Below are 13,226 nucleotides of genomic sequence, written 5' to 3' on the forward strand. Positions count from 1 at the left end.
CACGCTTAAGGTGGGGCAGGCAGTGTCCTGGGCATCACCAGCAACCTTCTGGCAGACCAGGGTCCTGGAGGGCTCAAGGCCAGCCCCTAAGTTCCCTTGTCATTGTGATGGGGAGAACAGAGGGAGGTCCCAGTTGCAAACCTGCGCCATCACTGCTCATCTTGTGTCATGTATGTACACTGTGTGTCTGCCACGAGCACCGCATCCTTAGAACAACCTTGGGGGAGCAGAGTAGGACTCTCCACTTTACAGATGAGAAAAGCAAGGCTCTGAAGGGTCGAAAAAAGACTCACCCAAAGTCAGCAGCAGAGCCAAAGACTGAGCCCTGTGCTCTTGTCAGTGTCGCCCCATCTACCCCTACCTGTTAACATGGGCATCATTCCTGGATCACAGAGAGGAGGAGAGGGGAGAAACTCTTGACAAGAAAGACAGCTGAGACTTCAAGCCACAGGTGCTGTGGGCCCAGAGAAGGCAAGGTCTTTCCTCTCGAGGGTACAAGCCTAGAGAGGGAGGGAAGGCAGGTGACAAGGGAGTGAGAGCTGTGTTTCCTGGAAATGTACACAACCAAGGGGCCTAGGGCCTCTAAACAACAGGGAAAGCACAGTTCAGGGGGGAGCACCCCCAAGCAGCGCCCTCAGCCGCAGAGCTGCCTCAATTGCCAGTATCTGTGACAGAAAAGGCTCTATCTCCGGGTTAAGGGCACATGCTTGGGCCCAGCTGTGGGCTGGATGGTGTAGGGACTGGCCTGGAGAATGCTGGAGAGAAGGGACCTCAGGCAGTGGGAGTGAGGGAGCCTCTAGAGCTGTGCCCTCCGTGAGACAGTGCACCCCACCATTTCAGGCCGGCAGCACCCCACAGTGGGCACTCTGGATTTGTCCAAAGTGCACAGGCTGTAGCTCCTCTCACAACAAAATTGGGTTCCTGCCTGCCGTGAGAAGAATAGCAAGGACAAGTGAACATAAGGCAGGCTGGCCCTCTGCCCTCACTGGTATGGAGCTCGCCCGTGGGACTCAGGCAGACTTGGGTTCAAAGCCACTCAAATCCTCCAAATCCCAATTTCCTCATGGCGGGGGGAATGAGACAATGAAAGCAAAGCATTTAGCAGTACATTCAGCCTCCAGTGGGTGCCAGCCACCATCCTCCTCCTCACCAAGCAATGACACCTCCTGTTCTCATCTGAGGTGGTGTTCCCCTAGAAGAGACTTGAGACAAGGATTCAAGAGCAGGTAATTTATTGCAGATGATCCAGGAAGCCCCAGCTGAAGAGTGAGGAAGTGAGACAAGCAAAGGAAGGAGACCAAAAAAAAGGTGTGTTATGGAGTAGGCTACCATTGTAGACAGTGGGAGCTCCAGCCCAGAGGGAACTCTGGGAAACAGCGTGGTAGAACAGTGGTTCTCAAACTTGAGTGTGCATCAGACTCACTAGGAGGGCTTGTTAAACCACCAGTTGCTGCCCCCACCAACCCCGCATCCCCCCCCCCACCCCGCCCTGAAGTTTCTGACTCAGTAGGTGAAGGGTGGGATCTGAGAATGTGCATCTAACAAGCTCCTCGGTGCTGCACGACCACACCCTAGGAACCACTAGTGTAGAAGATGTCTCAGCATGCTCCTACTTGATGGTTGATGGCCACCAACTCTGTGTCCATCAGTGTTTGAGAACTGCTTCCAACCAAGGGCATTAACTCTCTGGCCCTTCAGCTTACTCACTTGGCAGGTCAAGCTTGCTGCCACAGCCAGAAAAGCCCCACTAAAGCCATGGCTAGGACCCTCCCAGGGGAGGGCCTGTGGCTGGGATGCAGGGTGGGGAGGGGACTAGCAGAGAAGCCTGCAAGGTAGTTTGATGTCTGGTGGGAGGACTTCAGTGGGGCTAAGAGTCAAGGATGCCTTTGTGTAGGGCTCCAGCAATGTGTTCACATGGTCACATGTTTTATAAAATTAGTAAAAGTGTTTGGTTGTGATATTTTTACATTCTAAACAAGTATTCTTTTTTGTACCTAGTTTTATATTTGCAATTTGTTATTCTTTTTCCTAAAGAGGGCCCCCCAAATTGTCTAAGCTGCAGGCCCCATAAAGCCTGAATCGGCCCCTGCAGGTAGGCCTAGTAGGAACACAGACTTAGGTTTACTGAACTGAAATGAGCGTCCACCGCTTGACTCAGTAAGAACACAGACCACCTGGGTTCAAGCCCACTCAGATTCAAATTCCAGCTCCGCTCCTCTCCCGCTGAGTTACCTTGGGCAGGATCCCTAATCTGTCTAAACCTTCGTTTACTCATTTACAAGACGGGAACAGTAATCATATTTTCTTTCCAAGATCAAATGAGGATCAAATGAAATAATCCCTGTAAAAAGCCAGGCCCACAGTAAGTGCTCAATAAATATGAATATCTTTATTATTATTATTAGTTCCCATGGTTAATTCTTATTTCTTATCATTTGTCTTGATGATCTTCTCTTTCCTTCAAGTCCAGGTAGGAGTGAAGGAACTGGGGACAGGAAAAGTAGCCTCCTCCGCCATGGCAGACCACCTACCTCTCCAGCTTCCTCACCTGCTCGCCCTGCCCTACTGGCCTCACCCCCTTACCTGGACGGCCGCCCCGTTGCCTGGCAACCACTGCCCGCCCTCGCGCGGGGATTGGCTGTGCCGCCGGCTCCCGGCGTGCCCCGGGGCTCCCGGAAGCCGCGCTCCGGCATCGGTTTCACTGCGGGTGGCCCATGTGGCTGCAGAGAGGCCGGCGTGGGCTGCAGGTCGCCGTGTCGGGAGCCGCTCCCTGCCGAGTTGAGCGCCGCAGGTCCGGCATCGCCGCATGTCACCGGGCGGGACGGCCTCGCGGGGCTGAGGATCCGCCGCATCCCGCGTGGCCTGTCACAGCAGTGTGAGTCTCCGGCCAGTCCGAGCCCCGGGAAGATGGGGCTGAGTCCCAGAGGCAGCATAGAGCGTCCGCCGGGCGGCCTGGGCTCCTCTCCAGTAGCCCCTGCTGCGCCACCCCAGCTCTGGGCCCGAGGTCCGAAGGTCCGAACACTCCTGGACTTACCCCACCAGTTTAGCCAACCTGGTTCTGCTCTGTGACCTTGGGCAGAATGACCTCCAGAAGCTTCTTTGCCTTCCTGGTACTGAGAACATAAATGGTGATTAATAATAAGTGACATTATTATTGATTGCTTACTTTCTACCCTTGATAAGCACTTTATTATAGAAGCTTTCTGATCCTAAGAGACAGGTATTATATTATGCCCATTTTAGAGACATGAGGAAACTGAGGCTCAGGGAAGGAGCTCCACAGGGCCAGATTGCCAACCCCAGGTAGTGCAACTCCAAAGCCGGAGATCTTAAAGGCTTCTTGTGAGGCTTAATGAGAGGATGTCGTCAGCCTAGTGCCAGGCACCTGCTAAGTGCTCAGGCAAGGTTAGTGGGCAAACCATCAGAGTCATGGTAGCAAGTAATAATAGTCACATCAGCACTAAAGAGGGACTTTGCCCAGAGCTTTGTCAGAGACAAAAGACAGGGACAGTCTGGGAGATGTAACTGCCCCACTCCAGAGTTTCAAGTCCTTAAAAATGTTGAAGCTGCTGTGGCTTCTGCTTCCTACTTACACTTCTCCTGGCTTCTATTTTTACCCCTTCCTCTCCTCTCTATCAGTTACTCCTAGCTCCAGGGATGAGGCCCTTTGCCTCTGAAAATGGCCAGGTTTGTGCCCCGAGTTTAAAGAGAACAATCAGGAATGTCAGAAGTTCTCACTTTTATTGGCTAAAATGAAAATAGTGAAAACACCAGCCACGGAAAGAGTGTTAATAGGGCCTGAAGTTGCAAGAGGGCCCTTACCTAGCCCATGACCTTCAAGCAGAACACTGTGGTCTTCAGGGCAGATAGATGTCTGTGTTCTTCCTAAATGTCCGAGACTCTTACCCATCCTGGGATCTGGGGACTCCTGCCTGCGTCCCAGTTTCCCTGCCTTGAAATGATAAACTTGAATGATATTTGCCATATCCAAGTGCTACCTGTATCTTTTAAATTTAATATTCTTTAACTCAGTTGCTTTATTTAAATTTACTTTAAAAAGCAAACTATATATCATTACTTTAATGGAAAACCAATATCAGGCAAGAAATCAGAAAAGGAAATACAAATTAAAACAAAACATTCTTCTCAATTCTAATAGGCAAGACATTGAACTGAGTCCTGATCTCATTTTGTTAAAACCCGAGAATAGCACGTTTTAGTGAAGTGTTGAAGACGCTCAAACACTCAACTGGAAGTTTCTCCTGTGGTTAATCAGAACTGAAAAGGGAAGGACTTCCACATGCTGAGATTTCTGTGTTGCTTAACACCGTGCCGGGTAGCACCTAATTCACCCAGCACAGTCCCAGGAGTTCACTTTCAACACTTGGAGAAACAGTGGCCGAGACAGTCCATGGAGTGGTCGCATATCCAGCATTTGCTCTGATTCTCTCAGGGTCTGTGGGGCAGGTGGGGAGCAAGAGATAGCCGCTAGTGGGTCCACCACAAGCCTTTCCCCCAGACCCTTCCTGCTCTACGTAGACCCATCTCAGGCACAGGTGAGGTGAACAGCTGTTCAGCAGAATTTGACATGCACCAAAGGGTTCAGCTGCTGCTGCTGCATCTTCCCAGAACCGCAGGAGCCAAGGGAGAGGGGGCAGCGATTCCTGTCTTAACTGCTGGGGCAGGGGAGCCTTAACTCACAGAGGCAAGCAACCCACTTCCGGATCAGAGTCTCTGCACTGCCAAAGGGTGTCTGAATAGGAAGGGACATGGGGAAAGGGTTTTTTATGGAGCAAAATGTGGATGATGACACCGTCTGCAGTGAGCCAAGGAAGGGTCAGGGGAGCCTGAAGGGGCCTCAACTCATGGCATGAAGTTGGCGGCTACCTCTCCCAGCTGAGGGCCTGCACCCCTCCAGGGTGGAGATCAGGAGGACCAGGCAGCAACACTTTTGGTATAGTTGTTCCCTGTACAAAATGCTAGGTTTCTAGGGCCTCCCAGCCCCCAGGATGGAGCCCGTGGCTTTTCTTAGGATCATCTATTCCCCATGGCATAGGGGTTACCGCAGTGGCAGCAGCGTGGAGCTCTGTCTTCTTACCCTGAAGTAGCACAGACACTCACGGCCTGGAAACTGCTTAGGAGGCAAAAAGACCAGCCATCGACCAGGGAGGCCCCGTGGTCCCTGCCCGTGGTTTGTCCTGTGTCTCTAGGGGTGAGAAGTGCTTTAAGGGAGAGAAGAAAGGGAGCACTGAAATCTCTCTGAGTTTTACTAATCCTGGCTACATTTCCAAATAAGGAACAGCTTTCAATATTTACGAAGATAGAAGGAATTAGAAGGAAAGGCACAGATAAAGAGGATGATAAGAGGTTTGCCTGGCTCAAAGGAAGTGGAATTCAAACTTCTAGTAATAAAAATAAGCCAACCGTGGGGGTCTAGTGGTTAAAATTCGGTGCTCTCACTGCCACACCTGGGTTCTCCCGGTCAGGGTACCACACCAACCGTCTGTCGGTTGTCATACCGTGGCAGCTGAGTGTAGATGTGATGCTGAAAGCTATGCCACCGGTATTTCAAATACCAGCAGGGTCACCATGGTGAACAGGTTTCAGCGGAGCTTCCATACTAGGCAGACAGACTGCCTGGCTACCCACTTAATGACAGGGACATGTTCTGAGAAATGTGTCCTTGGGTCATTTCATCATTGTGCGAACATTATAGAGTATACTCACACAAACCTAGATGGTATAGCCTCCTACACCCTAGGCTATGGTACTAATCTGATGGGACCACCGTCCTGTATGTGGTCTGTCATTGACTGAAACATCAACAGGTCATTTGTGGACCCAGGGCAAGAGTACAGAGGCCCATATACCATGTGTCTCAATATGTAAGATATGAAGCAAGTAACAAACTTAAATAAAACATGTTCTTCCTTCTACCTTGACACATATACGTTTCTAACAATCTGGAAAGTCAAGTTTGAATCTGGAATTCTCTGACTTCTTAGAGTTCTGCCCTGGAATGGGATGGCTCAGCCCACATCTAGAGAGGTCTCCTGTGCATACATGTGGATACCCCAACCCATATGTCCCAAATCAGCACCACTTCCCTTGAGCCCAGAAGTGCCTTGAGCAGTCCACCCTCGGGGGATGGCCCTAGGAAAGAGCCTGCCCAGGCACTGGCTGCAGTTTTGAGCCCATTTAGGCAAGGGCTCAGAAGTCCCAAGTACCCAGAGCATGGTCCAGAGGGGGAGAGGGTGTGAGCTCCAGGCTGTCATGTCCCTTGGTTCTACGGACCCCTTGTCCCATAGCATTGGGTACAAATGGATCTACAGGTAGTTTAATAATAATAATAATAACTAGAGCTAATATCTGGTCTGCCGTTTTCAGTTTACAGGGCGCTCTGACTTGATCAGAATTTTGAGGTGTGCAAGATTAATATCCCCAGTTGCAGGTGAGGACACTGAGGCTCAGGGAGGTTAGCAGCTGGCCCAAAGTCCCCTGAATGTAAGCCCTGTACCCCGGCTCTCCCCTATTTCCAGAATTGAGGTGGCTAGTCCTTACCCAACAGGGCAGAGCCTGAGGGTCTTAAGCAGCAAAAAGCAACAAAAGGGAAATTTCCTGACGTCTTCACAACAGGCCACGGGCCAGCCATTAAATACCAGCTGGCGTGGCACTAACAGGCCTGGCACATTTTGGCATTTGAGTCCCTGTCCCTTCTCACAGAGCTTTGTGAGCAGAAGGCAGGCCGGAGACAACTCTCTTCTGAAAGATGGCTTTGACAAAGGCCAGACTTCTGCATTCTTAGCTCGCAAAATGTTATTAGAAAATGCAGTCAATTCAGTTTCTGTTTCAAAAAGTGTTGCTGTTTGGTAATGGCTCGTTTCCCTTTTTGAGTCTCAGCAAAGACTCAGCAAAAAGGAAAACAATTACCACCACCTCAGCAGCTAATGAGCTCCAGAGAACAGGTAGGAAGTGTGACACCCCGTCCTGGCAGGAGGCGGCCCTGCACCCCAGCCTGCTGCTCCCCAGTGGCAGGGATGCCTGCGAGGGCATGAGACCACAGCTCCTTCCAACTTGTCAGCTGCAGACTGTGGGCTAGGGCGGGCTTGGCCCTCAGGCCTCCCCCTTTCTCACTCCCTCCTTTCTCTTCCCTCTTCCCTCCTGAATATTTATGGTGAAGGGAGCAGGTGGGAAAGATGCAACTGAGGAGTAAAGCCACTGGGTGCCAACCTTGGGGGCTGGTGGTGAAGATGAGCTTGGCCCTTAAAATGCAAAGGCTCCGCCCCGAATGTGTGACCGTGTGTAAGGAATGATGAATGAGCGTCCACATGCATTAGCATCTTTAAAGACTTTCCAGGCCCGACCCCTCTGGAACAGGAACAGACGGAACCCTGGCTCTCTCCCCGGGCCAGATGTGAGCTCCTGACAAGCCCTCATCAGTCTTTGGTGGGCTAGCGCAGTGGTTCTCCAAGTGGGGTTCCTGGACCAGTCGCATCAGCACCACCTGGTGCTTTGTTAACGAAGGCACATTCTCAGGCGCCACCCCAGAGGTATGGAATCAGAAACTCTGGGGCTGGGTACAGCAGTCTGCAGTCTGTCAAGCGCTCCCAGTGATTCTGATGAGGACCGCTGCTGTCGTCATCTTTAGGAGCTGGAGGCCTGGAGTCAGACAGACCTGGCTTTGAATCTCAGCTCTGCCACTTAGCAGCTGTGTGTCTGAGTCTTAGTTTGTACCTAGGAAATGGGGACGATAGTACTTCCTCACAGTGTGATGGAATGCGTTAAGGCAGATTATGCATTACCATGCTTGGTTCATAGTGCTCAGTAAGCTGTAGCTCCTCCACTTCTCTGGAAATCACATGAGTCAGGGTGACCTCAAGAAGGCCACCGCAGAGAGGCTCACAGGCCAGTGTGTCAGCCCCTTTCAGATATGTGGCTTCTGACTCATGCCTAAAGCCACCTCCAGCATCCCGTGTCCTGTGACTGGTGCTCAGTCCTTGACCAGGACAGAAACTGTTGGCAGATCTGGTTTATTCGCCAGCTTCTCTAAAGGGAACCCTCCCACCTCTGAGAGCAGCATGCAGGCTTCCTCTCTGTAGTGGTCTCACTGGATAGTCTGCGGGCTGTGCTGTGTTTGCAGGCAGAGGGGCTGCTCTGTTACTGAGTTATGGTCTCCACCATTCTTCCTCACCCAAAAAGGGGTGAGGGGGGCCGGCTCAGTGGTATAGTGGTGAAGTTCACATGCTCTGCTGCAGCGGCCCAGGTTTGTGGGTTCAGATCCTGGGCGTGGACCTACACACTGCTCATCAAGCCGTGCTGTGGCAGTGTCCCACATACAAAATGGAGGAAGATTGGCACAGATGTTAGCTCAGTGACAATCTTCCTCACCAAAAAAAAAAAGAGGGGTGATGGGGGCTGGCCCCATGGCCTAGTGGTTAGTTCAGTGCGCTCTGCTTTGGCAGCCTGGGTTTGGATCTTAGGCGTGGACCTACACCACTCGAGGGCAGCCATGATGTGGCGGCGACCCATATACAAAATTGAGGAAGATTGGCACAGATGTTAGCTCAGGGTGAATCTTCTTCAGCAAAAAAAAAAAAAAAAAAAGGGTGGGGGTGAGGATAACCTCTGACCTGCCAACCTCACAAGGCGATGGGGAGGAGCAGTCATAATTTAGCAGGGATGAAGAGCTTTACATGGATTAACTCATTTAATCTTCACAACAACTTCATGAGGGTAGGACTCAGTCAACCCCTTTTACAGATAAGGAAACTGAGTCACAGAGAGTTTAAGAAACCTGCCCAAAGTCACTAATAAGAGATAGAGTCAAGATTCAAGATTGGGCAGCCTGGCTCCAGTCCTGCTCTTTAGACTGTGCTCTGCACAGAGACACCATCTAAATGGGACAAGTCATTGTAGCTTGGCCCCAGGGGCTCTGAAACCTTAGAACGTGGACCCCTTTGACAATGCAATCAAAGCTGTGGCTCCTTTGCCCAGGGAAGCACATAAACTTCTACATATGATCTCAGGGTTCCATGAACCTCTCATTCCTGCCAGGGGTCCCTGATCAAGACCTGTGTGAGGGTCTTAGAAGGAAGCAGGAAGGATGTAAGAAGTCCAGGGGCATTAGAACATTCTGCCCTCTTTAAACTCCAGGGAGAGGACTGGGCCTGGAGCAGCAGCGCTGGAGGCTGCCGGGTGAGATAGATTGCTGGGGAAAGGGTCTCACATCCTTCCGTCTAGGGTGAAGCGTGTGAGAAGTGGGCTGGGAATGTGGGGCTGTTTCCAGAACAAGAGCAGGACTGAGAATGCTCAATCTCCTAGGGCCTCTGAGACTCACTCTGGAAGGATCTGCTGGCTAGCACAGCCTTGTTCTAGCTGGACCAGAGCAACCCAGGCATTGTCCTGACAAGAGGCAGGGGTTGGACTTGGACCTCAGGGCCCCTTCCAGCTCTGGCTGTGTGGTTAAGTCAAGATAGGCGGTGTGGTCATCCCAGGGTTTCACACTTTGCTCCACCCCGTGTCTGGCAAGGTGGGCCCTCCTGGTTCCCCGGCCCCCAGGAGAGGATACACTGGAGGCGTCTGACACATAAGCTCCTCGCCGTGAAGCTCCTGCCTGTATCACATGCTCTGTAGCCTTGGCGAGGTGATGTTTCAAGTGCCTATAGAGCCTGCAGCCTCAGTTACCGGAGAGCAGTGCGCCCACTCCAAACACTGCAGAGGTATGAGGCAGGCTGAGTGACTGCTGTCACTCACACGGACCAGTTAATCCAGCCTCCTGAAGGCTATATGCTTCAGACCTCACCCTGCCCACCCAGCAGGCAGCTGGGGCTCCTCAGACCAGCAAACCACTTAAATGGGAAGTGCCCTCTCAGTCTTCTAAGGCAGGAGGGGGAGAGGCGAGAAGACGCTTCGGAGCCTCACAGCCCTGGTCTGAATTCCAATTCAGCCTCATACTGACTTAACCCTTCTGAGCCTCAGTGTCTTCCTCTGTGAAATGGGGATAATGGCCTCACCTGGCAGGGTTATCAACGTGGACACAGCCGGGCCACGGCAGGCGCTCTGTAATCGGCACCCCCTTTACTGTGACGTGGACTGTGCCCTAGACCTGCTACAGGAGCCCAGCCAGCACCCTGCAGAGCCTCCGTTAGAACTGTAGTCCTTGACTTCTCAGCCCAGTGGGCAAGCAGAGAAGCACTTCATCCTCTGAGTGCTCTTCCAAGTTTAAAGGCACCAAACCCTGCCTGGGGATAACAAGGCACAAGTGTCATCCTGTGGGCAAGAAATACCTTTCCAGCTGCCTCCATCAGAAGCCGGGTCCGGGAAGCAGGAGGGTGAGGACAGAAGGCAAGGAAAGCCCCTGTACCTTAAAGACAGACCAGCGTCTCCAGCTGGCATCTTTACAGGACTCTGCACTTGCGAGACTTACGATACCCTCTCACTCCCATTCATGAGCCCATCTGCTTCCTAGAGCTGTGCGGGAGCAGGGAGAAGACCCCGGACTCCCGCCTGCCCTCGTCTCCTCTTTGCTCGTCTTCCTTCCTCCCTTTCTTTCTCTTCTCTTCTTTCTTTTTCTTAAGCTACTGGGTGCACGGCATGATCAAGCCACATTCCCCGGGAAGCTCGTCCCAGCAGCCTCTGTTGGCCCCAGTAGTGGGCAGCACTTGGAGATGTGGCTTTGCGGGGTGGCAGGGGAGGGCCAGGCAGCCGGATCAGGGGACAAGCCTGAAACCTCGTGAGGGGGAGAAACAGGGGCAGTGGGTTAGTACTGACGGTTTGCAGTCGGGTACGCTGGAAAGGTCTGAAGACACAGCCTTCCAGGAGCTGGTGATTAGTGCTGATCACGCCCCAGGCTCGATTCTCAATGTTTTATATGCATCACCAGTCTACCATTTAATGTACACGACAACCAGATCCAGGCCGGTACTATAATCGCCCCCATTGTCAGACGAGAAAACGGAGTCAGTTGAGCTTCCCATGGTCGTGCAGCTGGGAAGTGGTGAAGACTCAAGCCTAGGCAGTCTAGCTCCAGAGCAAGCGCTTGGAACCATTTTGGGACACGACCAATGTTCTAAAGGACATCTGTGTACCTGGCCACATGTTCACGATGGAGGCAGGATAGGTGTTGGGGTGTCCATTTTTCCAGCTGAGGCTTAGAAAAAAAGTGAAGTGGCTTGCCCAGAAGTTGAAGTGAGGGGCAAAGCTTAGTCTGGGGTCTCCGATTTCCAGCTTTCTGCCCCGTGCACCCTGCCCTAGGTCAGGTGTTTCTGGGCAGGACCCAGATGGGGGCCTGGGCATCAAACAGCAGACATCAGAATTGGAGGTGCTGGCCCAGACGGGCACTGGGCCCGGGTGTACTGAGCAGTGGGTGCAGAGTCCGATCTGCCATGGGGAAGGAGTTGGGCATTGCAACAGACTGCCCAGGTGGTAGCAAAAAGTGGGAATAAAACATGTTTGTTGAGGATCTGCTATATGCCAGACACTTTTACCTTTTGTGTAATCCTTACAGCAGCCCTGAGAGGCTTCTCATTCCAGATGTGAGAGGTTACCCAACTAGGGGGTGGAGGAGCCAGATTCCAGCCTTGGTCCGGGCTCCTAAAGCCCGTGACTCTCTACTTCTCGACCCCATGATGCAGCCCGAGCTCCCTCTCACCTCCAGCCAAGTGAGGTGCACGGGGCCAACGCATCAGCTGGCTGGAGCCTTGTGGGGCCGAGAGCATGACCGTCTTCCTCACTCTCCTTTAGGGACAAGCCCACAGCAGCCTGAAGTTGAGTCACCTCCCAGGCTGAGGCTGCCTTTGCACTTCTCAAGTGGCCGAAGCGTGGGTGGGAGCAGAGGGTGAGTACTGTGCCCTCAAGTCACCCTGCGGCACACACGTGAGCCCTGGGGCAGCTCTGCCTCTGTGGGCTGGGGAGCAGGTGTGACTGGGTGTGCCAGGTTGGCTCACAGGCACAGCAGTCACAACTCCGAGACTTGTTATCATCCCCTTTGCAGGTGAGGAAATGAGGCTCGGAAAGGCTACTCGACTCACACAGCCGGTGCCCAGTGGGGCTGGGAGCAAGGCTTCCTCACCCCTAGACTTCGTCCTGTGTCCTACAATCCTGGGCCCAAAGACAGGTCCAGCAGCAGCAGCCATGCTGGGGTGACCTCATCTACAGGGGCTGGCATAGGGGAGATGGGGATGAGGGACCAGGAGGGCAGGGCCTGGAAGCGACCCAAGATCCTGTGCCCAACAAGGTGGGTGATAGTGGTGACCCTGCTGTGGGCCCAGGGTCCGGATCCACGGGGCCCAGTCCAGCAGGGCCTCTCACCAGCTGCACCAGTCAGATCAACCAGTCCAGGCCCAGTGCCAGGGTTCTGGGCTATATGTCCACTTGGAACAACACTCCAGCCAGGCCATGAGTGACGAATAGGGGCGACAGGTGTCAAAAACGAAGCAGAAAGTCAAGGTTCAACAGGGGAGAAAGAGGATAGGGTGGGCGAGGACCTCTGAGTTTAGGAAGACCTATGTTTCCTTTCTAAGCCACTTAGTAGCTGAGCCACCTTGGGTAAGTTACTTCACCTCTCTGTGTTCATCTACAGATGGGAGGATAATGCAGATAAAGCACCCGGCACAGGAAGCACTGGGCCAGGAGTCTGGGCAAGTGGTGGAAAGGCTGCCCTGGACCCTGGGTCTGTGGCCACGTGACTCCTCCCAGCCTCCACCTGCTGGTGGGGCTGAAATTCCTTGTGAGATCCTGCTCTGGTCACAGCTGGACTGGGCACTGGGCCAACCTCAGCCTGTGGGTGGAGGACAGCAGTGACTCGGGCCCCGGGCAAAATTGGCCTGGCGATGCTGCCACCAAGGAAGTGGCAGTGGTAAGGCAGACACGGGGTGCTTTCACTCAGAAACCCCACAAAGTTGAGATAAGCACGGGCTGTAAATTCAACCTCCACCAGAGTAAAATCTCTCTACTGACTTCTGGCCCTCTCTCTTCAACTTGCAGTTTTCTATAAGAGCACTGCACGGCCTCAGAAGCCGGGTCCTGCAGTGACCTCCTCACACATCCTGTCCAAGCTGATTAGGAGGCCTGGACTCTTCTGTGGGGAGCACTAGGCTGAAGACGGCAGAATGAAGGGTCTTTGCTAATAACACCGCCCCTGGTTCAAGTCCCCTCATGTCCCCAGGCATGGGGGAGCTGGTCACCCACTAGTTGAAGAGTCAACTAATTTGCCTGCCTCTGGCTCC

Source organism: Diceros bicornis, chromosome 6, assembly GCF_020826845.1.
Source record: "Diceros bicornis minor isolate mBicDic1 chromosome 6, mDicBic1.mat.cur, whole genome shotgun sequence".
Lineage (NCBI taxonomy): Eukaryota > Metazoa > Chordata > Mammalia > Perissodactyla > Rhinocerotidae > Diceros > Diceros bicornis.